This window comes from Rhineura floridana, chromosome 1, assembly GCF_030035675.1.
Source record: "Rhineura floridana isolate rRhiFlo1 chromosome 1, rRhiFlo1.hap2, whole genome shotgun sequence".
Classification (NCBI taxonomy): domain Eukaryota; kingdom Metazoa; phylum Chordata; class Lepidosauria; order Squamata; family Rhineuridae; genus Rhineura; species Rhineura floridana.
In genome coordinates, this window is record NC_084480.1 from 194,851,547 (window position 1) to 194,877,171 (window position 25,625).

Below are 25,625 nucleotides of genomic sequence, written 5' to 3' on the forward strand. Positions count from 1 at the left end.
ATGTTAGAATGCAACTCAATTGATACAGGCATAGACTACGCCTATTGGGCCACATTGTTGTTTCACTTGCACTTAGAACATGATCTAGAACACATGTAGCACTCTCCCACAGCTGCAGGGTGATGGTGGGTGGAGGAAATTGGTAGTAGTAGGCCAGGTGCCTTTTGAGGAAGGCTGACTATCCACTGTAGGTTGCAACTTGAGGACCTTCAAGGTACTCCAGTATCCAGTGGAAACCAATCTGAAAACCACTTCAGTTATTCAAAGTTATTATTCCACTAGTATAGCATATCCATCCATTGTTCTAAAATGGTGCTGTTTTATTTATGAACAGCTTGGTGTGCAAAGTAGGCCTTGCATAGGAAAAAAATTAAATGAACAGCTTTCCATGGCTAAAGTATATGTCCCCTTGTTCTTCACTCTGACACCAACTCAAATAATCTTGTTTCAATTATCTCAGTCTATTCTCTTCATAGTAGTACATATTTCATTGTGGACTGTTTTCATCCTCCTTTTTATTCCTGAGGAATATGAACCTAAAGTGTGTTTTTGAATAACTTTAAAAAGAACACCTCCAGTCTCTGCATCTCAGTTCTGACTACCCTTTGCTTAGATGTCTCCATTTTCATAATGCCTTCATGATAGTCAACAACTAAACCCACTCTTGTTATTTTAAATCTGGCCCCAGAAGTTATGTACTTCAATAGTGCTGAAATGGTTCTTTTACAGTTTTAATTTTCAGTGGATACTCCAACTGTATTTAGAGATCACAGATTCATTGCAGTCCTTTGCTTCCTGCTGCAAAGTGGAGAAGAGTCTGGTTAGCTTGTTCTCAAACCTATGCTGTCAAATTTGAGACAAAGTCGGTTGGCTGATGAGATTTTTGTTATGGCTTGAAGTTTTATAAAATTTTAAATAAAACAAAAGCATATAATCTCTTGCTCATTGCTCAAAAAGTGCTCACATCTGAAATCAGAGTTAAATGGGCCATTGTTATCAATGTGTGCATTGTTATCAACTTCTCAAACCATTAAAACCAGAGAACGTTGAGTCTGGTTTATATGCCTAACATGTGGGGCATCACAAGCATACCGGAAGCATTCATTAAAATGCAGTCACCACTAAAACGGATTAGCTTGTATTTCATCCACATAATATCAAATGCACAGCCACCGATGGATATTATTTTTCACTAATGTTGGAGTCTAAAATATGTGGGACATGGTTATAAAATCTTGCAGTTCTGCTTTGATTTCTAAATTATAATTAGCTCAATCCACATTATTCCCTATCCCTTTTTCAGACTTTGACTTCTCATGCTAAGCAGCTTGTCACATCCACGTTTATCTTTGATTGTATAGCTCAGTTTGCATTTACAGCTTGGAGAAATGAAGCCCCACTTACCTGCGCAGCATGGATAAGCGGGGCATAGTTGCGAGGAGGGAGCAAAGCTGCTGTGGCCTTCTTTGTTAAGGGCAATGTCATGTGTCACAGCGTTATGTGTGCGTGACGTGCGGCAGGGAGGGGAGGGGCCATGGGCCTATTTAAGGCCAGGCCACCCCTCCTACCTCCTCTTTCAACGAGCAACGAGAGGACGATGAGGGACATAGCAGAGAAAGCTGCAGGACAGTCAGCATTGGTTGGGCCTATTAGGCCTAATTGGTTACCCCCAGCGGGGGTTTTGGGAGCCCCAACAGCTATGGGTGGTAGCGTTGTGGCATGGCTGCGACTGGGGCAGGCCTCGTAAAGGGGCCTGACCAGTGGGCCTCATAGTGGGGCCTAGCAGCGGCACGTCCGATACCCCCCACACCTAGCAGTTGTGGAGGGGTTGATTGAGGCTTTTTATTGAGCAGCGCGACGTTAGTGCTGCTGCTGGTTAAAAGAAAGACACAGGAAGTTTAAAAATAAATGAGACTATACTGGATATACAAACAAAATTAAATATAGTCATGCTAATATACTGGTTAAAGATAGACTCATGCACATAAAGGGAAATTAAAAATAAATCAGAATAAAAGGGACGAACAAAAGAAATTGTATCTAGTCCTTCTAGTTTAAGTTCCCTCTGAGCACTCTCCCCCCAACAGGTTCAGCTTAGCCCCCCCTGATGATATACACAGGTTGGTTCTTTATTATATTATTACAGGGTGGATGCATGATGTGATGGCAGAGCCCTTTCGTGAGGCTTGTGACTTCTTGCTAGGCCCAGACATAAGGGGAGGATTGCCCACCCCTGCAGGTTATCCAGCTTAGCCTCCCCCCTGATGATATACACAGGGTGGATGCATGATGTGATGGCAGAGCCCTTTTGTGAGGCTTATGACTTCTTGCTAGGCCCAGGCATAGGTACAACTTCTTGCTAGGCCCAGGCATGTATGAGGTTTGAAGTACTTAATTATATGATTATTATACTACATACTAGTATATTGGTGGGGCCTAGTGAGCCTTTTTAGCCTTTGGGCCTTTCATAGTTATATGATAATAAGGGCGGAGATAACAGTTTGCTAGAATATGTCTAAATCGCTGTATCTTAACTGAGCGATCCTTTTGCATTCCAAGTGTTAATTTCAGGCTATTTGTTCACTCTGAGACAGAAGAGGCATTTACCTGAATTTAGTTAGGAATGGAAAGTTTAGCAGATGGTAATCATATTGATTGGGGAATAGGAATAAAGAGGAAAGCCCGATTTGCCTAATAGAGATCCCTCATATTACAGGATCTTAGACTCTTATTGACATAGGGCTGCCTTTTAAGGTCCAGGCAGACTCTTCCCCCCTTTACTGAGGATTGTGGCACCAACAATGAAACATCATTACCTGAAATTACATTTTAGTTAGGACTTCTGATATCATTACCTGGAATTACATATAGCGTGCAACGGTTGCATTGGCTCATCTATTTTGATATGTGTTGGAAAACCTGCTATAGTGCAGCCACATATTGGTGACAGCAACACATCCTCGGCATCTGCTGCTCTTGGATTTATATCATTTACTAGAAAGAGATATAGGATGTTAATTTTGCATTTTGGACATCTATTATGATAGGTGTTTGGAAGCCTACAAGGGGGAGGCTGCTGCAATGGGCCAAATATGGGTGGCAGTGCCATATCTCCAGTATCTGTGCTTTGGGGAACTAGGTTAGCTGCACTAAAATGGTGGCTGGGAAAGTATGCTTACTCATAAATTATTTCCTTTCTTTATGTGAAACAGGGAAATATGAGGCCAGTGGCCCTCACAGCAGGGAGGAGAAGCACCCAGCAGTAGCTGCTCAAGGAAAGTGTTCCTCCCCTGTTAAGCTCGAGGTACTGGGACCTTGCTTGCAGACTGTCCAGTTCCTGGGGAGGTTTGTTTTGTTATGGGGTTTTCTTTCAGTTTCTGGACCCCATATTGTAGTCTCAGGGCTTGCCTTAAGGGACTGCACTCTTAAATTTGTCTTGGGCATAGACGCAATGGCAATCAGTAATGGCTTCCTACCAGTTAGTTAATGCACTGCCTATGGGAAAGTATGACATCTAATCTGTTTTTTCATCTACTGTGGGGATACAAGGGGATTTATAGCTGCTGGGTTTTTGCCTTTTCAGCCAATTCTATGAGGTAGAGCATTACATATAAGCTGCTCTGTTCTCGCAAGGAGCGCTTCAGCTCCTTCCTTGAAGGGGCTGTCGGGATGAGAGGGTAAAAAAATAAAATAAAAAATAAAATAAAATAAAAAAGTTTGGATGCATGTTAACACCTGATGTCACAGATTATGTAATGGCTATGTAACTGGTTCATCTTAATGGCTGTGTCAATGGACCATCCTGCCCGGTTTTAACCTTCCTGGGCATACCACCTAATTCACCACCAATCATACTCATGTGGTCAGTCAGTAGGGTTTCATGACAGTTAGGCCAAGAAAGTGTTTCTTGTCTGCCCTCCAGGTATTAGAGGTCTTTTCCGGTGGTTTATGAGGTCATAGCAGGACTTCCACAGCCTTACTACAGGTTCAGGTTTGTGGCTGTATAATAATTTAATGCTTGTTGTGATCAAATATTGATCAAGAAATTAGAGCCAAACTGCAGGTTACATTTTATATTCTTGCCCAAATCATTTGGTCTAGTTTTCCCACACTCCTGGGGAAGAACTAACTAACTTGCTGTAGAATTACGTGACATAGCTCAGGGCTAGAGCCTCTGAACTGCAGGCTGAAGGTCCATAGCATCTCTAGGTAGGGCTGGGAGGTAGAACTGGAAGTCCGTGGATGCATCGGGGTTTTTGTGCTGGCTGCAGGCTTGGACTTATAGGCAGTGAGGCTTGGGAACTGTCCATTTTAGGTAGGGTTATGGCCCTTGTATGTTCCTTTGTTCTTTAGTGCCCAGATTTTAATGTTTTATTTTGGGGCATGGTAAGGTAGACTCAGGTGGAGCAGTTCAGCTGTGCTGTGCAACCGCACATTGGGAGATTGGGGAGCAGAGTCAAAGATGGCCATAAGCCGGTCTGTCGCCCCAGCATGCTCAACAGCTATCAGAATGCAGGAGGGGTTTTTCCCTGGACTTCTGGGCTGGCAAGGGCTATGCACCAGAGTGGCCTATTCAGTGAGTCACCTGCTGGGTTTGCCTAGTGAATGGCTGGAGACTGGGCCTCTCAGTCCAAGCACTTCGAGGTAAAGGCTGATGATTTCCCCACTTATTCCAGGGACTTCAGAGTGCACCGTATGTTAGCTGGGTGGGCTAGAGAACACCCTGCCACCCTCGATCCCCGTTGCCCGTTGTCTCACGGGACATTTTATTGAGTATGGTGGGCCAGTGAAAAACAGTATGCTCCTCAAGCTATGAAGCCAGACTATTCCAGGCGGCAGCCCTTATGCTGGTTTTTGGAGCTTTTTTGGATAGGTGAGGTGGTGGCCGGATCCAAGGGAGATTTGTCTCGATGGGCCCTCCAGCAATCAGATGTCTCCATGGAAGGGAGTTGTACCTGTTTAACATTGATGGACTGGCAATGTTGCTGGACAGGGATGGAGCAGCTGCGCACCCTATCCTGGGCTTACAGTTAGGCCTCAGTCAATGGGCTTCAGTGTGGTGGCTTGGCTGGCGAGGAATACTTTGGGACGGGCTCCTACCCACTTTGTTCCAGCTTGGTTCAGTGCAGATGTCTCTGCATGTGGTGGTCATTCCCCGAGTTGGGAATGACCTCAGTATTTGAGGCAAGGCCCTCAGGTAGCGGGCATGTGCAGACATGCAGTTTGGGACGCAACGATGGCCTCGGTTACCTAAGGGCATGGTCCTCAGTTTGGCAGGCATGTGCGGACATGCAGTTCAGGAGGCAACGATGGCCTCAGTTACTTAAGGGCATGGCCCTCAGTTTGGCAGGCATGTGCAGACATGCAGTTCAGGAGGCAACGATGGCCTCAGTTACTTAAGGGCATGGCCCTCAGTTTGGCAGGCATGTGCGAACATGCAGTTGGCGAGGCAACGGAAGGGCATGGCCCTCAGTTTGGCAGGCATGTGTGGACATGCAGTTTAGGAGGCAATGATGGCCTCGGTTACTTAAGGGCATGGCCCTCAGTTGCAAAGAAAGGGCATGGCCCTCAGTTTGGCAGGCATGCATGGCATGCAGTTAATAAGGCAACGTCGGACTTGGGTACGTCTGCTTTGGTCAGACATACTCCCACAAAGGGTTTGGCGTGGTGTCTGGAGCCCGATACGGATGGACAAAGCGCGAAAGAAGGTCAACCGGCAAATTCAGTTGGTTATTCTGGGGCAGGGGGGGTTGGCTATTTCACACCCTGCATTCAGCGTTGGATGGGTGAACTGTACAGGGCCGATGGCGTTCACCTGTCTGACACAGGTAACGTCTTTTTGGCAGACCTACAGAGGTGTCTGCGAGAGGTGCTTCTCGGCAGTGGGTAAAAGGGGACTAAATAGAGATTTGTCCCCTTTTTGTGGCGGGAAGGTGCGGAAAGGGAAATAGGTAAGAACAGCTCGGTGGCCCCCTTAGGCACCTTTGGAGGTGATTGGCAGTTCCGGAGGGCCTGTCTCTCAGGGCTTTACGGCTCTAGAGCAGGATATGGGCTGCTTCTGGGGCCAACTTATCCTCATCTACCCAGGGATTATACAGTCCCAGGTGGGCATGACGTGGGAAGGCCCCCGTACTCACCTACTGGGTGTGGCTAGTGGAAGGGGTAAGCAGATGGGGCTTGCCCTTGTCCCAAGCAGGGGCTGGTCGCCCGTGAGCTGTATGGCAAGATGCTTGCTTATAGATAGTTCCGCACCTAGGTTTCCCTCTGCAGGTCATTTTAAAAGGTGTTTTTGTATAGTTTAATAAAGTGGCCCTTGTTCAACCCAAGTTGATGTGTCCTTGTCTTATTTCACCCCTTCACTCGCAAATGAAGCCCCACTTACCTGCGCAGCATGGATAAGCGGGGCATAGTTGCGAGGAGGGAGCAATGCTGCCGCAGCCATCTTCGTTAAGGGCAATGTCATGTGTCACAGTGTTATGTGTGCGTGACGTGTGGCAGGGAGGGGAGGGGCCATGGGCCTATTTAAGGCCAGGCCACCCCTCCTACCTCCTCTTTCAATGAGCAACGCCCACCCTGCCCTCCCTCTCTTATAGTGTGTTCAATGGTCGCTTCGGGACCGAGTAGGAATTTTTACCCTGCCCACCCTTGTTTGGCGGGTAGGTTTTTTGCCTACTCCACACTGTGAGAGTGGGATGGAATCGGGTTAGGGGGCATTGTGATTAATAGGTGAATTTGGCTAATTTGGCTATTTTGTTATGGTCGAAGTTTAATTGCCCTAGGAGGGCAGTTTATAATTGGGGCACTGGTGTGGGAAGGTGCGGAAAGGGAAATAGGTAAGGACAGCTCAGTGGCCCCTGTGACGCCCTTCCCTGGCTCTCCCTGTCAGGTTCCTACCTGTGCGTGGCTACTGCCTGTCACTAGGCACCACCAGGGACTCCACCAGTCCGGACTGTCCTTTATTTTATTTTTTCTCTCCCCGCTCTAGCACAGATCTCAACAGATCCCCCTGCCAGGCAACCACCAGTCACATCCTAATACTAGTATTCCCAGAGACTCTGATTACTGGTATTGTTATTCTCTTCACCGCTGCCACCATTTGTTACAGTTCCCCTTCAGCCTTGGTCAATACCTTACCCTCCCTTCTGGTCTGTGAAACCCCAGCCAAGGATCAGGCCTTTGGTAAACCAAATTAAGTATTCATTAAAGATAACAAAGCTAACAAGATTAACAAGATTTCTTCTTAAGGCACATAAGCATATGGTTTTACTCAATACTAATCCGAACTCCACCCCCCTCCTTCTTCACTCTCTCCTGGGAAACAACTCTCTAACCCCCCCCAAGCAACCCACTCAGTTCACCTCATCCACCACCACCACCTTCCAGATTCCACTCTCTCTTCCTTTTATACGTTCAGCCATTTTAAACACTCAGCCAATCATCTCGCATTCTACTGCCCATTCACTCCCCCTCCTCTTTCACTCCACTTACCATGTATCTTCTAAACAACCAACACTTACCATATATACATTAATATAGGAACATCACATTTCCCCCCCCTTAAAACAATGGCAGAGTATTATTCCTGTTCCAGGATTTATACGTCGCGTTAACAAATAAAAGTCTCTATGGGGAAAATGTCTTTCTTTGTTCCTCCGTCTGGTCACGTCACTGCAGTCCCAGCCATTTGCCTGGAAAGTCCATCGGCCAGTACATTGTCCTTGCCTTTGATGAACTGGAAGTCCACTTGATAGTCCTGTAGGGCCCAGGACCACCTCTGCAGCATAGTATTATGGTTTTTCATAGTCTGCAACCATAACAAGGCCCGATGATCTGTAGTCACTGTGAATCTTCATCCCCACACGTATGGGCGCAACTTGTTCAGTCCCCACACGACCGCTAGGCACTCCTTCTGGACCGACAAATAGTTTTTCTCCCTCGGCGTCAGCTTGCGACTCAGGTACGCCACTGGATGTCTGGTGCCTTCTCTCTCCTGTAGCAAGACGACTCCCAGCGCCAGGTCTGACGCATCTGTAGCCACGATGGATGGTTTCTCATAGTCTGGTGCTATTAATATGGGTCCTTGGCACAAGGCTTGCTTCAGTAGATCAAAAGCCTTCTGACATTCATCCGTCCATACCACACGCTCAGAACACTTCCTCTTTGTTAATTCATGCAAGGGGGTTGCTATTTCCCCAAAATTTCTCACAAACTTCCTATAAAATCCATCCACACCCAGAAATGCCCTTACTTGTTTTTTGGTTAAGGGGATCGGCCACGCTTGTATTGCCTCCACCTTGCTCCATAAGGGGGTGATTTTCCCACTCCCCACCTTATGTCCTAAATAGATTACTTCCTTTAGTCCAAACTGGCATTTCTTAGCTTTTATTGTGAGGCCTGCTTTTCTTAAGGCCTCCAATACTGTTGTCAGGTGTTGGATGTGCTCAGGCACTGACTTGCTAAAAATGGCCACGTCATCGATATAGGCCACTGCAAAATCTGACATGCCTCGCAACACAGTATTGATTAGCCTCTGAAATGAACTTGGTGAGTTCCTTAGTCCCATGGGTAAGGTCACAAACTCATATAACCCATCTGGTGTACTGAAGGCAGTTTTGGCTCTGGATTGCTCGTCTAGTTCCATTTGCCAAAATCCTTTACAGAGATCTAGTGTAGAGATAATGGTTGCTGCCCCCAATAACTCTAACATTGCGTCTACCCTAGGCATAGGATACACATCTGAGACAATAATTTTATTGATTAGCCGATAATCAATACAAAACCTTGTCATTCCATCTTTTTTCGGAACCAGGACAATACTTGAGGCCCAGGGACTGATGGATTCCCTGATCACTCCTAATTCCAGCATATCTTCCACCTCCTTTTTGACCTCATTCAAAACTTTACCATTCACACGGTACGGAACAGATCTGATTGGGGCATGATCTCCAGTATCAATGGAATGTATAACTATACTGGTTCGGCCAGGTTTGTTGCTAAAGAGATTCCTATAGGTTTTCAAAACTCTCAGAATCTCTTCTTTTACTTCCTCCTTCACCTCCTCTGACCATTCCACTTGATCTACCCCTCCTTTGTCTTTGCTTTCCTGTACCAAATCTGGAAGTTCAGGCCCACTTCCCTCAGGGAATAAGGTAACTTGCAACACCTGTGCATTCCTGGTATGGTAAGGCTTCAACATATTTACATGAACCACTTTGCTTTTGTTTAATTGGTCTGTGGTGATTACATACGTCACTGTGTCAAGCCTTTCTCTGATGGTATATGGTCCTTCCCAGTTAGCCTGTAATTTGTCATGTTTCCTGGGTATGAACGCCATAACCATATCTCCCACATCATACAAACGTTCCCTGGCTGTTCTGTCATACCAGTAACGTTGCTTCTCCTGTGCTTGACTCAAATTCTTTTCCACCACCTCCATCATTGATGTTAATTTTTTGCAGAATTCCAATACAAAATCTACTACAGATGTTTTGTACTCTCCCAGGGTTCCTTCCCATGAATTTTTTAATAGTTCCAAAGGTCCCCTCACTTTTCTAGTGAACATGAGTTCAAAGGGTGAGAAGCCTGTTGACTCCTGAGGGACTTCTCTGTATGCAAATAAGAAGCATCCCAACCGTTCATCCCAGTCTTGTGGGTGATCTTGAACATAGCTTCTGATCATGCCCTTCAAAACGCCATTGAATCTCTCTGTTAACCCATTAGTGGCGGGATGGTAAGTAGTGGTCTTTAGATGTTTTAGACCACAACATTTCCACATACATTGCATCACTTCTCCCATGAATACACTGCCTTGATCCGTCAGCACTTCATGAGGGAAACCTAGCCTCATAAAGATTTTTAATAAAGCCTCTGCCACTACAGGGGCTTCTACAGATCTTAGTGCTTCTGCATCTGGGTACCTGGTGGCAAAATCCACCACCACCAATAGATATTTCTTGCCATGCCTTGTGGGTTTGGAAAAAGGGCCCACCAAATCTATTCCCACTCTATAAAAGGATTATCCAATTATAGGAAGGGGCTTTAAGGGTGCCTTAGTCTTTACTCCACTTTTTCCCACCTTTTGGCATATTCCACAAGATAGACAATGTTGTTTTACATCTTTGGAGATGTTTGGCCAATAATAGTGTGCTGCCAATCTCCTCTTGGTCTTTTTCCTCAGCCTCCCATCTTAACTTCTCTCTCAAGTACTCCATATAAGTGGGATTGCTTAAATATCCTTCTGGGGTCTCTTCCCTGACAGGTTGTTTTTGCTGGGCAGTTGTAAATCCTATAAGTGCTACCCTCAATTCATCTACCCCTTTACCCTCGTGAGGTAAATTGAATGTTATGCACTTCTCCACCAGCTCCTCTCTTTTCATTTTTATATATTCAGCCATGGTCACTCACTCTTTGCCACACACTCTTTGCCAGTCACTCTCACAAGTAATCTTGTTTTGTTATTTCTGTTTGCCACACCACTGTTAGGGATTCTCTAGTATTCGTATCTCACTGCTACAGCCAACACCTGTGACGTAGTCTCCTTTGTTACCACGTGTCTTTTGGACTCTCTTTGGTTCGTATCCCACCACTACTGACACCACATGTGACGTAGTCTCCTTTGTTCGTATCCCACCGCTACTGCCACCACATGTGAGGCGTCCTTCCCTGGCTCTCCCTGTCAGGTTCCTACCTGCGCGTGGCTACTGCCTGTCACTAGGCACCACCAGGGACTCCACCAGTCCGGACTGTCCTTTATTTTATTTTTTCTCTCCCCGCTCTAGCACAGATCTCAACAGATCCCCCTGCTAGGCAACCACCAGTCACGTCCTAATACTAGTATTCCCAGAGACTCTGATTACTGGCATTGTTATTCTCTTCACCGCTGCCACCATTTGTTATAGTTCCCCTTCAGCCTTGGACATTACCTTACCCTCCCTTCTGGTCTGTGAAACCCCAGCCAAGGATCAGGCCTTTGGTAAACCAAATTAAGTATTTATTAAAGATAACAAAGCTAACAAGATTAACAAGATTTCTTCTTAAGGCACATAAGCATATGGTTTTACTCAATACTAATCCGAACTCCACCTCCCTCCTTCTTCACTCTCTCCTGGCAAACAACTCTCTAAACCCCCCCAAGCAACACACTCAGTTCACCTCATCCACCACCACCACCTTCCAGATTCCACTCTCTCTTCCTTTTATACGTTCAGCCATTTTAAACACTCAGCCAATCATCTCGCATTCTACTGCCCATTCACTCCCCCTCCTCTTTCACTCCACTTACCATGTATCTTCTAAACAACCAACACTTACCATATATACATTAATATAGGAATATCACAGCCCCCTTAGGCACCTTTGGAGGTGATTGGCAATTCCGGAGGGCCTGTCTCTCCGGGCTTTATGGCTCTAGAGCAGGATATGGGCTGCTTCTGGGGCCAACTTATCCTCATCTACCCAGGGATTATACGGTCCCGGGTAGGGATGACGTGGGAAGGCCCCCCTACTCACCTACTGGGTGTGGCTGGCGGAAGGGGTAAGCAGATGGGGCTTGCCCTTGTCCCAAGCAGGGGCTGGTCGCCCATAAGCTGTATGGCAAGATGCTTGCTTATAGATAGTTCCGCACCTAGGTTTCCCTCTGCAGGTCATTTTAAAAGGTGTTTTTGTATAGTTTAATAAAGTGGCCCTTGTTCAACCCAAGTTGATGTGTCCTTGTCTTATTTTGCCCCTTCACTCGCAAATGCTATACAATCATTAATTTGGAAAAGTGTCAGTAGGTTGCCTCCTCTAATTCTATTTGCCTCAACATTGTCCTCAGAGCAGTTTGCAGCACTGAGTACTGAGGAAGCCATGGATTCGACAGGAGATGCAGCAGAGCAGGAGGAGAAACCTGGGGGAAGGGCAGGTCACTGTTCTATAGCCAAGGGCTCAATGCTGCCTCCAGGAGTTTCAGCCTTCTCACAGAACAGCACGCCTTCAAGCACAATCCTCCTGCACGGGATGCGAGTTCCATGAGTGAGCTCACCAAGCCTAGCTCCTTTTAAGCTAGGTGGGAAGGGCATGGAGACTTGTCAGGACATATTTGTTGCTACCAGGCTGCTTTCACACTGCACTTTATTCTGTTATTCCAGTGATTTCTTACCTGGTAATGTGTGCATTTATCTGACTTTTCACATGATGTAAAAGTCAGTTCCAGAAATCTAGCAGAATATAGTGGAAGCTTAGCGCTAATTGTTATGTTAAATTATACCAGAAATAATCTGTTTGCAAGCCTGGGAACCCAGAAGTTCATGGGAGATTTCCACTAGCTGCAGCTGCTCACATGAAAGTCATCCTATCATGTAATGCATTCCTGCCCTTTAGGTGCGCACCATTTTTTTTTTTGCCTGACAAAAATTGTACCAGGTATTCTGGTCTAGGCATGGGTAGCAGCATTCCCTTCCTCCTTTTCCTACATACACACATCTGTGTCCAGACACTAACTCAAGCAGTGAATTTTGGACCATAGTGTGTCTGTGTATGACAGGTGAGGGATAAAAACAAGGTGTTATTCATTGCAGCCATGTGAAAGACAGTTGCGCAAAATGCCAGTATATCAGCCAAAAAAGCCAAGGTTCCTTAATGCAACAGGTACTGCAGAGTGAAAGGAATTTTATAAATTGGGACAAAAATGCTACCATTTTAATCTGTTAAACTAATGCAATAAGCCCCATGTCTGAATGCAACCTCAGACTCTTGATTTGTGAACCCAGTAATCTGAACCTCCCACCAAACCTATATTGAGCTTTCCTGAATAAATCTGTCTCCGATATTTAAAAGAGAAGCCTTGTCGTAGTGTTTTGGAATGGGAGCCAGGACATGCCTTTTCCCAGAAGTGTGCATCTCACTCTACCTCTTCCTTCCCTTTCAGCCATGAGCAAGGAATAGGGGGAAAGGAGAGAGATAGGAGTGTGAGAAGATAATCACTTTCTCTCTTATTCAGTCACTTTTTCTGCACCTCTAAAATCCTTTGCATTTGGGAGGAATGATCCATCCCACCACTTCTCTGTTGCACCTCTGTGTCAGGTACCAGCCAGTTTATTTCCTAAGAGATGTATTCAGAGTAGGGGGCACCTGTAACCACTTTCTAGAATAGAGTGCTTTGGCCCTGCTTCTGATCCCAATGAAGTGATTCAGAACTAGACTGAAAGTAGTCAGGAACGACCTTTTCCTTATAACTGCATACTTCCTTGTTGACTAAAGACCAAGCTAAACAAGGCAATTGAGTCCCATGAAAAGATCTCTTGTTTCTTCACATTTTGGCAAATAGCCTACTGGCTGGTCTTTTTCTCGTTTTCAGAGAATAGAATTGGGTGACTGTCTTTTGGCCCCCTGGCAGTTGTGCTGTGGGGTGCCGCAGGGTACTATCTTGTTCCCCATGCTGTTTAACATCTATATGAAGCCCTTGGGAGCGGTCATCAGGAGATTTGGGGCAAGGTGTCAGCAGTATGCTGACGATACCCAGCTCTATTTCTCCATAAAATCTGAATCAGGAGAGGAGCGCTGCCTGGACTCAGTGGTAGGCTGGATGAGGGCCAATAAACTGACTCTCAATCCTAGCAATACAGAGGTGCTGTGGGTTGGTGGTTCCCAAATTCAGATAATTGCTCAGTTGCCTGCTTTGGATGGGGCCGTACTCCCTCTGAAAGAGCAGGTTCATAGTCTGGGGGTACTCCTGGATCCATCTTTGTCGCTAGAGGCCCAGGTGACCTCAGTGGCTAGGAGTGCCTTTTACCAGTTTTGGCTGGTAGGACAGCTGTGACCATTTCTGGACCGGGATAGCCTGACTACTGTTGTCCATGCCCTGGTAACCTCCAGGCTGGATTACTGTAATGCTCTCTATGTGGGGCTGCCCTTGAGGTTGGTCCAGAGGTTACAGCTGGTGCAAAATGCAGCAGTGAGACTGCTCACTGTGGCAGACTATCACCAATATGTCACCCCGCTGCTGAAACAATAGCTTTGGTTGCCCATTTGCTACCAGGCCAAGTTCAAGGTTCTAGTTTTGGTGCACAAAGCCCTATACAGCTTGGGACCAGGATACCTGAAAGACCATCTTATCCCTTATATACCCAGTCACTGCACTCTGCAAGTGAGGGCCTCCTGCATATACCATCTTATCAGGTGGTCTGTTCTGCACAACATAGGAAATGGAACTTCAGTGTGGCAGCACCTACACTTTGGAATTCCCTCCCCTTAACTATTAGACAGGTGCCATATCTGTTATCTTTTTGGTGCCTTCCTCTTTCAACAAACCTTTTAAGTTGAGACCTTATCCGAGTCTGCATCTATGTTGGAATTGCTTTTTAATATGTTTTAAAAACTTTTTTTAAAAAAACCCAATGTTTTTAACCTTTAAAAAAAAAGTCTTGAAAGCTTTTTTAAAAAATGTTTTTAAATATTTTTTAATGTATTTTAAAGTCTGTTTTAATTATGTTTAAAGGGTTTTTAGTGCTTAGCTACCCTGGGCTTCTGCTGGGATGAAGGGTGTGATATTAATCAATCAATCAATCAATCAATTAATTATGGCACTGTGAGTAGGGACTGGGAGAAAATTTGTTTTAGTTCGCATTTAAAAGCAAATAGATCACATTTATACTTTCTGAAGTAATAGGGGAACTGAAACTCAGTTTCTGAGTTTTGCAATGTAGTTGCCCACAGAATTCAAATTGTAACACAGTAAAAGACAATCTAAGAAATACAACAAGCAATAAAAATACAATTAAACATAAATATGAATTTTTAACGCAAGGGCTGTATCATCTTCCATCTTAAACCAGAAATTCACAGGCATGCTGCGGGCCACCTGAATAAATCTCAAAGACCACTGATGCTCCACAGACCACAGTTTGGGAACCCCTGTCCTAAATGCTTAGGAGGCAGCAGTTGCAAGGAGCCCCTTTTATTATTGGCTTTGGCTAATACACCAGCTGCAGCCTAATTTGAAGGCGGACTTCACTTCAGTCACTTATGCTTAGAGACAGGGGAAGAAAATCAATTCCATTCATATGTAAAGGAGAACCTACCTAACTGACATTTCCTGAAACAATATACGAGCTGAAACACAGCCATCTTTTGAAATTTGCTCTTCTCCAGCCAAGTAATGTGTACAGAAATGCATATGTTAGGGTAAAGTGTGTATAAAATGCATATAATTGTAAAAACAACATAGAAGAATGAATTATTTTAGGAAAAACTACTTTGCAAAAATTACTATATTAGGGACAATTGTATGCATAAATGTGTATATTAAGAGAAACATCAAAACGCTGATGAATTTTCAGGAGGACTTTTTTTAAAAAATAAAAAAATAAAAAAATCACAAACTCTGGAAATGTGGACTGAAAAAAGTGAGAAACCCAAATCAATAGATTCCATGCATCCCTACCCATGCTTCATTTACCTTCAGACTGGGTTATTATAATGCACTCTACATGAGGTTGCTTTTTTTAAAAAAAAAATATTATTATTATTATTTCCATTTATAGACCGCTTACTATCTAAAAGATCTCAAAGTGGTTTACAATAGAATTCACAAGGTACAATAAAAAATCAAATTAATTTACAAAGCAAAATACATAAACAATATCCATATACAAAGACACAGTATAAAAGTCAGAATTCACCAAGGGAAGCCCATAAGCTGCCCTCCCCGCTCTATAAAAGTGTCAGAAAACTGAAATTATGTTGACCATGGTGGAGGGTGACAAACAGGTTTTGAAGTTGGGATGGGTGAGTAATTTGATTCAGTTCACATTTCTAGCCAAATATATCAATTCACACTTTCCAAAACAATATGAGAACTGAAACACAGCCATCCTTCGAACTTCACACATGTTCAAAATTTGCAATTCAGTTTGCCGACTAATGTTTACAAAAATGCATATGCAGAAAGTGTGCATAAAAAGGAATATATGACTGAAAATGATACATAGAAGTGCATTATATTGTGTCGGAAGGCAGAGCTGGGATCCCAATCCCAGGGAGCTGGATCCCGGAGAGTTGGGAGAAGAGTATTCGGATGGATGGCAGAGGGAAGGGGGAGAAACTTCCCCCCTTTGGAGCGAAGACGAAACAGAGGAACTGCCAGTGAGAAGGTCGCTTAGCGACGGGGAGCCTGAGCCCTCCCTGGACATTCTCACGCCTCCCCCTCTTTCAGGCTCAGAGCAAGAGGGGAAAGAGGGAGGGCTGCTCACAGCCGAAAAGCGGGGAGGCAGTTTACCATCAGCCCCTCCCCTATCCCCCATCCTGGAATCGGAAACTTCAGAAGAGGAGGGGGTGATGCTTCCCCCCTCACCGCGCACACGCAGACAGCTGAAAAGACAGGAGAGAAGGGGGGGAAGGCGGGCAGTACCTGAGGGGCAGTTAAGGAGGAGCGAAAGATTGCGCGCCCGTTTGGCCCCTTCTTAAAGAACAGGCGGGAAGAAGTCCCTTGCTCTGTCAACTTTCTCCCAATGCCGCAGGACCTGTATCCCTGTATTGCTTCATGAGAAAACGCAGTCTTTGTTTGGACATTACCCTAATAAAACACAAATTAACTACAATCGTTGGTCTGGTTCCTGAGTCACATCCTGGGCCTGACATATTGCTTCAAAAATGTGCACATTATTGAAAGCTGCCTACAAACTTGTATTTACTAGGGTAAATTTGCACTAAAATGCTGGAGAATTTTCATGAGGATTTCTTTTTTAAAAAATTGCAACTTGTTGTAGAAATGTGAAGAACTATATTTAAGATAGGAAAAATTAGAAACTGAGAGAGCCAAAACTGACAGATCCTTCCATCCTTACTTTGAAGACAGTTCAGTTGGTCCAAAATGTCTAGCGCTCTTATATCAGAAATTATACCTTTGACCTTATGTCACCTCCACTGCTTTTTGTGTTCAATTGAAATGCTAGTTCTGGCTTTTACTGACCAAAGTGGCCTAGGACTGCTTGGTCCCATATAGGTCTTCCAAAGACAAAGATCAATGTCAGAAGCCCTATTCTTAGTACTGTTTCAGAAGATTTGGTGAGTGAGGGCCTTTTTTTGTGGCGGTGCCATGAATTTAGAATGCTTTTCTAGCTGAAATTTGTCAGGCTCCCTTTTTGTATATCTGTTCTCAGAAACTGAGGACACTTTTATTTCAGCAGGCTTTTCATGTGCTTTCTTGCTGCCATTTTTAATGTGTGATATCTTTCACTTGTGCTGCTGTTAGGTTGGTGGGTTTTTTTAAGTGTTGGTTATATTTTATATATACTTTTATTGCAGTGTGAAATTGTCTGTTGTACTTGCATTTTTATTTGTTCATACTATATGGTTTTATGATTACTATGAACATTGCTCTGGGTACTTTTAGTAAAATGTAAATGTACTGCCTTCAAGTTGATTCCGACTTATGGTGACCCTATGAATAGGGTTTTCATGAGGCTGAGAGGCAGTAATTGGCCCAAGGTCACCCAGTGAGTTTCATGGCTATGTGGGGATTCGAACTGTGGTCTCCCAGGTTGTAGTCCAACACCTTAACCACTACCCCACACTGGCTCTGCTTTTAGTAGAACAGCAGAATAAAATATGTAATGGTTTTTGTAACTTTGACTTCAGATAGTGTGCACACTTTTCAACCAATTGGCAAGTAGATGTATGCAGAGCTTGGAAAAGTTACTTTTTGAACTACAACTCCCATCAGCCCAATCCAGTGGCCATGCTGGCTGGGGCTGATGGGAGTTGTAGTTTAAAAAAGTAACTTTTCCAAGCTCTGGATGTATGATCATGTTTCCTGCTTTTTAAATTTTATACAACTAGCAAACCATTATCACAAATACTATTAACCACTTCTCTACATGTAGCCATATAGAGGACATTATTTGTACCAGGTTTGACACAGCACCATGTAAATTAACCGTTAACTCACTCATGGAGACTACTGCAGATTCTGTCATCATCTATTCTTCCTCTTCACATGCACAGAATTTCCCTGCCATGTTTTTCACTGTCTATAGTTTGATGCTTTCTTTCTTTTTGTCACGCTTAACACTTTCAGATGGCTTTTTTAAAAAAATCTTTGATATAACTTCCAACATTTCCTAAGTGAAAATAGGGGCATATTTGTAATACCCCTTTTTATCACTTTGCAAACCCCATTCTCTCCGTTGCTACTTATTGTCAAAGCATTTTTACCACCTGGCTGGATGCTGTATGTTTATTCATTTTGTGATAGTCTATCCGCCGATTTAGAAAAAAAAATTAAAGAAAAGGATAGGGAACAAGCAGTAGTCTCCCAGCATCTCCTCATGGAATCACTAAAACATGTTGTCTCCAACTACCAACCCAGTGAGTCTAACCAAAGGGGTACCATGGCTGAAGATATTCAAAGTTGCTACCAGGGCTATCCCGACATCCAGGGCAGTGTCTGTACCAAACCCAGTCCTCATACCAGACTGAAATGGATCCAAACATACAGGCTTACCCAAGAGCACTGGGAATTGTGCAATCACCAATTGCTAGAGACCAAGAAAGGGTTATTAGCAACCTTCTGTTAATTATTACAATCATCAGGGTCCAAGAATAATTTATTTAGGGATAACTCCAGCACTATCTCTTTCAAGATGGGTAGAATCATCCCCTCCTGGGCCCAGCCAGTTCCCACTCTTTGCTTGCTTTTATTAACCTTGAGAGACAAAGATTGAACAAGCAAGTGGTAAGCTTCGCCCCTTCAGGTACCTTGTCCACATCTTAAGGGTGCAACAAATCATTCTACAAACCAAGACTAGATGATACACTGAACATATCAGATGACTGCACTGTAGATTTTCCAGGATCTAAGTCCTGATGGATGCACGCAATTTTATCCTGAAAGTTCCTAGCAAATATGTTACAGTTTCAGCAGGCAGCCAAAATATGCACTTAAACAAATGATTGGTGAACAAATATCTATATAGTCATGCTGGTTCAAACTTTACTTCCTCCACATGGCTGCAGCTATGAGCTTTCTCGGTGTCAAGGATTTTAAAACACCAGAACCAGGCCTTGGATAACTTACAGGTATGTTTGAAGAATTTGACCTGATCTGCATCTGCAGGACTAATGTGCAGATCAAAAATTAATCTGGCAGTTTTTGTAATTCCCAAATGTCCTGAATGCTTTACCTTAGAGACAGAGCAGAATAGATTAGGAAGTATCATCCATGAAACCCAGAAATAGAATGTTCATGTTTCTATGGTTAAAAAAAAAAAGGATCTTGTGATGACTGTCACAAGTCATCCACCGCACTGTATGTCCAGAGTACATGATTTCCTATTATGGTATCTGCTTGCACAAATGGGACTTTCTTTTCTTCTCCTCTCCCCTGCAGCTCTCTGCCAAAATGTGCTCCTGATGGTTAGAGCAAATTGGGGTAGTGGGGCATGAAGCAGACATGAGGGACATAGGGGCTGCAGAAGGGAGGAGGAGAGGGAGGGGAAGTCTCACCATGTCTCCTGGCACAGTATTGGATCTGGAAATTTAAGCCAGATGTTTAAATTACATGTTAGTCTGTCCAGGAGGTTTTCACAGTAATGTAATAAAAACCCTGAGAAATCTGATTAATAAGAAAAAGAAAGATGCTCTTTGCAATATCTATCTATCTATGCCAGCTTGCCAGCCTTACCCTGGCCTGCATTTAAAATGGCTAACTCGGCTTGGGTCCAGGCTATTTGTCAGACCGCATCGCCCTCTATGTGCCTGCCCAGGCCCTGATATCTTCAGGAGAGGCCCTTCTTTCAATAACTTCATCCGCACAAGTACAACTGGTGAGGATACGAGATAGGGCCTTCTCGGTGGCTGCCCCTAGGCTTTGGAATTCCCTCCCTAAGGAGATAAGAATGGCCTCTTCCCTGCAGTCCTTTCGTCAACAGGTAAAAACTTTCTTATTTCAGCAAGCCTTTGATTCCGAAGGCGGCTAAGGATAGGCCCAAAAGGAGGTCATATTGCTCTTGCTTGTTTATTTTTTAATTATTCTGATTTTATGAGTATAGTTTTTAATATCAGAAACAGTTTAATGCTATTTTAAATTAGAGTTCATGTTTTAATTATATCTGTCTATATTTATTTACTTATGTATTATATGCTTTTAACTTTGGTAGGTTTTAATTGTATCTGTTTTTTATCTGGAAGCCGCCGTGAGTTCCAATTTGGAAAAACGGTGAGGTATAAATAAAGTTAATATATAAATAAATAAATATAACTCCCAAAGCCTTATGGGGAATTCTTCCCCTTGTTATCTCCCTTGTTAGCTTGCTAGCAAGCAGTTAAATCTTTGATGTTCGTTCATCACTGTGACTTGGTGATTTTTACACCACAGCTGTACCAGCTTACAGTAATTTTGCACCTTCTTATCAGTGGAAGGGGCCTGGTTCCGTCAAGGCCGTAAAACTCCTTGCTTTGTTATGGGAAACCAAGAGGAGGCGCCAGGTGCTGTGGGAACATTGTTTTTTCATCCCTTTGATGAAAATGTTAATTGGTTAATTGTCTCCGGCTGGGAGGGAATTTTCCTCCATAAGAGAAGGCTCAGAACTCTGGGTTTGTGTCCCACTTCAGAGCACCACCTTGCCTTTGGTGATGTTCTGTTGTGGCTCCATTTTCATCCTGACTCGCAACTCCCTGAGGGGAAAAAGGCTATCCATTGAGAGATCCTATGATCTTGTAAGTATAGCTAAGGCAGATAGCTTTGTTATTTTGATTTGTGCCAAGAAACTTTCCTTTGCCTTTGTTACTAAACACCTTACCCGTTTGGGTGTATGGTATTAGGATTCAATTTGCTGCTACAAATTCTTTGTGTGTACCTTTTTGCTTTTTGTAACTCTTTTTATGCTTTTATTTTCTTTTTTAATAAACTTTAATTACTTTAAACCAACGTGTGTTTATTCCAGAGAGAGGGGTCAGTTCCTAAATTCAGTCCTTGCCATTTGACCACAACTACCGTGTAACAGAGAAACGTTTTTACCTAAGACTTCAGAAGGGTCCAGGAGTGTATCCAGACTCTGGTCCTGAGAGGCTCAGGTGTTTAAGTGGGCTCTGGGGTTCCCTTTGCCCCAGAGTAGCTAACCAGCTGAAGGGTGGTGGCAGTACTACCTTGAAGGGTTGGTGTTGACATGCACAACCTTGGCAAACCAGGATTTGCTGGGATCAATTGCCCAAGGCTTGGGGATTGACTCCTGGGACAGTGAGAGCAGATGGGGATGGGCTCCCCGCTTTCACTACAGATACGCTGCTTCTTCAACCCAATAGGATGCTCAGAGCAGTTTACAGAATAGATTAAAATCAACAAAACCAACCAAGAACAACACACCATATAAAATCCAGGACAGGATCAAATACAGATTAAAAGGCCTGAGGAATTTTTTTTAAAAGCCTTTCATCTAGCAGTCAAGAGATGTCAGGCTTGGAGCTAGGTGAACCTTCCAAGGAAGAGAAATACCAGACTCAGGGCATCGCCAATAAAACCTCAATTTCTCTGGTCACATTGACATCATCCCTAATAGTAGGGAATCCCAGAGAAGGACCTCTGGGAAAGTTTTCAGTGCACGCACACATTCATGTGGGAGAAAATACCAAGTGTGAAATATATGTATGACTTTAAAGGGTCACACCAGAACTTTGAATTGTGCTATGAAATGGATTGGGAACTAGGACAGACTTTTTAAGTCTGATGAGCTATGTTCTCTGTCTGAGATCCCTGTCAGCTAGCTGTTTTGATGCAAAAACTGGTGGCTTTCCCTGCCTTGCTAAAAGGAAAAAAAATGACGGGGTGGGGAAGAGAAAATAGCAACAATTTTACTTTACTTTTCTACCAAGAAGGGCACTTTAGGATTATTGCAATATTTGGATTTATTTGACAATTTATAGTAAATTAGTATTATTGAAACTAATATGCAATGGCCTCTTAACATTTCATGTGTATTGTTATTTGTGGTCTTGATATGAAATTAAAGGATGTAGAACTTGCGGTAGCTATTCATGTTTGTCAGATTTCATAGGGTAACTGAGTTTTGTTTTCCAAAATTTCTTTTCTTTATTTTACTTAATTTAAAACAATATTGGTTTTAATGTGATTTTTGGTTATTTTCTTTTATCGAGTTTGTAATGTAAACATTTTAATTATTTACTGATGACTGTAAATTGAAACCCATACTGGGAGTTGTATACTATAAAATTTTAATAAAGTTAATTTTAAAAAGTAAGTAAATATATCATTCCAAATCACTAAACAGTATTAGCATAGCTGCCTGAATTTTAGTTCCACATCTCCCAGCTGTGTAGCATTTTAACTGAGGAGCACCTATTCCCCTACTTCTTGTTACTTGGCTCTCTGGATGCCGTAGCTATATACCACTTGTACAACAAATGAGCAGGTGGAGGGAACCTTCTATAGAGAGAATTTGTGTTTTTTTAAAAAAATGATTTTATCCTCTATGTCAGGTTGAAACATGGAATAAATTGCTTTAGATGATTACACATATTGTAGAAGTTTCAGTAATGAGTCCTGGACTGGCTTCAAAAGACAGAGAATTCTGGAGGAATATCCCTCTCCTCCCTAATGAGCCTAAATTCACTTCAGTTTCTAGCAATTTCTGACAAACAATCTATCCCAGATAAATAGAAGCATCGTTCTTTACAGAGACTCTATATGGCTCCTGGAGTTTCTTCTTTAGAACCACTACAGTCGGTATTAAATATTACAATGACAAGAAAAGAGGGTCAGTTTATGAATCAAGCCCATCTCCTTAGAAACATTTTGGAAAACAAAATTTTGCATACAAGATCATTGCTGTGCTTCAGAACAGAAATTGTGGAGTTATAGCATGGGACATGATTGAAGGCCCCCCCCCTATGATTTTGTGTGTGTAGCCAGGGGGAGACGTCTAGTCAGTATACATTCTCTCAACTTCCATTGAATTGTGTCTTTCTTACTCTTAAACTTCAATTACCTCAGCTGAATCATGACCTTAGAATACCCTGAACAACCTACAACAATGGGCATCCTTTTACCCAGGGTTGAGGAATCTGTGGCCCTTCTGCTGAAATTAGACTAGAAGCCCCAGCCAGCAAAACCAATGGTCAGAGATGACGGAAGATGTAATCAAACAACATCTGGAGAGCCACAATTCCATGTCCCTGCTCTAGTCAATCATACAACTGGCTATTTGTTTCCATCCATTTTAATTCCACTCATCAATCTCAGAGAGTTCACAGCTCAAAAGATTACAACAATAATAGCATCACTATTGCACAAAATAAATGTAAAAGAGCAGAATAATAAGACCAAATAACAAACCAGACGCAGAGAAGATGAAACGATTGGTTGAGGAAGTCTCTAAAAAGCAATTTAAAGGCCTGGGCAATTTTTATTTAGCTAGTTTTAAAGCTGTTTACCTGGGGCTGAAAAGGCAGCTGAATTGCTACCAGACAAGCCTCCCTGGGAAGGGAATTCGAAAGATGAGTGCAACTACTGAAGAGCCCCTGTCTTGGGTCATCACCTGTCTCATCCCCAATAGCAGGGCCCTCCATAAAAGGGCCTCTGAGGAAGATCTGAAATGCATCCAGGCAGCGATGAGGAAGAAAAAGCTTCCCTACCTCTTTGGTGTTTGAAGAGCAATGTTAATTTCCTAGCTCACAGGTATTTGGAACATATATTAGTGTTTCACTATTAGTCAAATAAACCCTTGCAGTTTAAGAATGTACCTATAGCCAACAGATATTTCTATCAAACTTTAAAAAGCAGGGAAACTGGGCAGCAATAGTGAATGCACCAGGGGAGCAGGAGACCTGACCTCCTCTCTGAGATATTGTACTGCCCTACAAATTGGTCAAAATCCAAACACAATTTGGGTTGGTCTTTCACAATCCAATCCATTTCCTCTGTAGCTGAGAAGAATTTGGTAACATGTGCCTCTGAACATATAGTGAGGGGTAGCAACACCAGCAATCAACCCAAATAACAGAAACAAGATGTGCTGGGCTATGCTGGGCTTGTTTTAGCAGGAAAGAAGTAACAATATTAAAACAATATTGATATAGTTCAGATATTCACTTTAAATATGTTTGATTTACTTTGCAATTTTAGTGACGTTTCCTATGGTGAATTATTTTCTTTTACTTCTGTTTCTTTGAATGTGTGAAGTACAGCAACACTTTGCATCATTTACACACACAAACATTCCAAAACCAATAGTGGAATAATGGCACTGACTATTCTGTAGAATAGTCTCCAGTGGACATGAGGAGTGTCTCAGTTTGCACAAACTAAAACAGTGCGAGTTGAAATGAATTCTAGCAAAATTCTAGGTGTGTTGTATGTTTTTAATTGACCATGCCAACCTTTCCTTAAGTGGAGTGATTTAAGCATAGCAGGCTGAACACATGCATCTGGGGCAGGCCCAGTTTGCTTTTTTCAACAGGAAGATTCATTGCTTAAGTAACAACATATTGTAATCAGTCTAATTTTACCTCAAATCTGCAGTTTCAGATTCAACTGTTAATGCACCCAAAATAGAAATAGAATATAACCTTCAGTTTGAAACAAAAAGCTGTCTTCACCATCATATGACATTGACCAAAAAGAGGCTTTGAAAATAATAAAAATATATTTGACACAGATTTCTAGAATGAATAATGAGTGAAATATAATTTATAGGTTAGATTCTCTGTAGAAACAGTAGTAACACAGGAAAGAAACAAAGAACACCAACAAACATACAAAAACCTTAATTCTCCATCTTTGGAGATGCAAAACTGATTGTAGGTATTGCCATCACTCACAATATGCTCAGACACACGTTACTAACTTCTTCCAAGCTACACAGGGGAGGGAGAGGTAGGGGAGGATAAAGGGGGAAGGAAGAGGAGAAGGAGAGGAAGGATAGGGGTAGGCAGGGTGGGGGAGAGATTGGGTTATGTTACGTTTTATTTCTAGGCTGCCTTTCGGCCAAATAGGCCCCCAAGGCGGCTTACACACAAATAAAAATACAAATACAAAATACAAATAAAAACAATACAATTTACAAAAAAAAAATCAAACTAAAAAAGTCCTAATATCTCTAAAAAAAACAGGAGCAGCAAACCAAAAGCATTCATCTTCCTGGTAAAGGGCAGTCCCCAGAAAAACATCACTAAGAGCAGGGGTGGGGGCAAAGCAGGTGGAAAAGCATGCCCCTTGATGGTCCCAGCACAGTCCCATCCCTGCAGCAGCATGTCTCAGTCTGCAGTTCTTCCTGATAAGGCCCAGGCAGAGGGGTGGGGCAAGGCAGGTGGAAATACTTGCCCCTTGATGGTCCCAGCACAGTCCCATCCCTGCAGCAGCATGTCTCAGACTGCAGCTCCTCCTGACAAGGCCCAGGCAGAGGAGTGGGGCAAGGCAGGTGGAAAAGCATGCCCCTTGATGGTCCCAGCACAGTCCCATCCCCGCAGCAGCATGTCTCAGTCTGCAGTTCTTCCTGATAAGGCCCAGGCAGAGGGGTGGGGCAAGGCAGGTGGAAATACTTGCCCCTTGATGGTCCCAGCACAGTCCCATCCCTGCAGCAGCATGTCTCAGACTGCAGCTCCTCCTGACAAGGCCCAGGCAGAGGAGTGGGGCA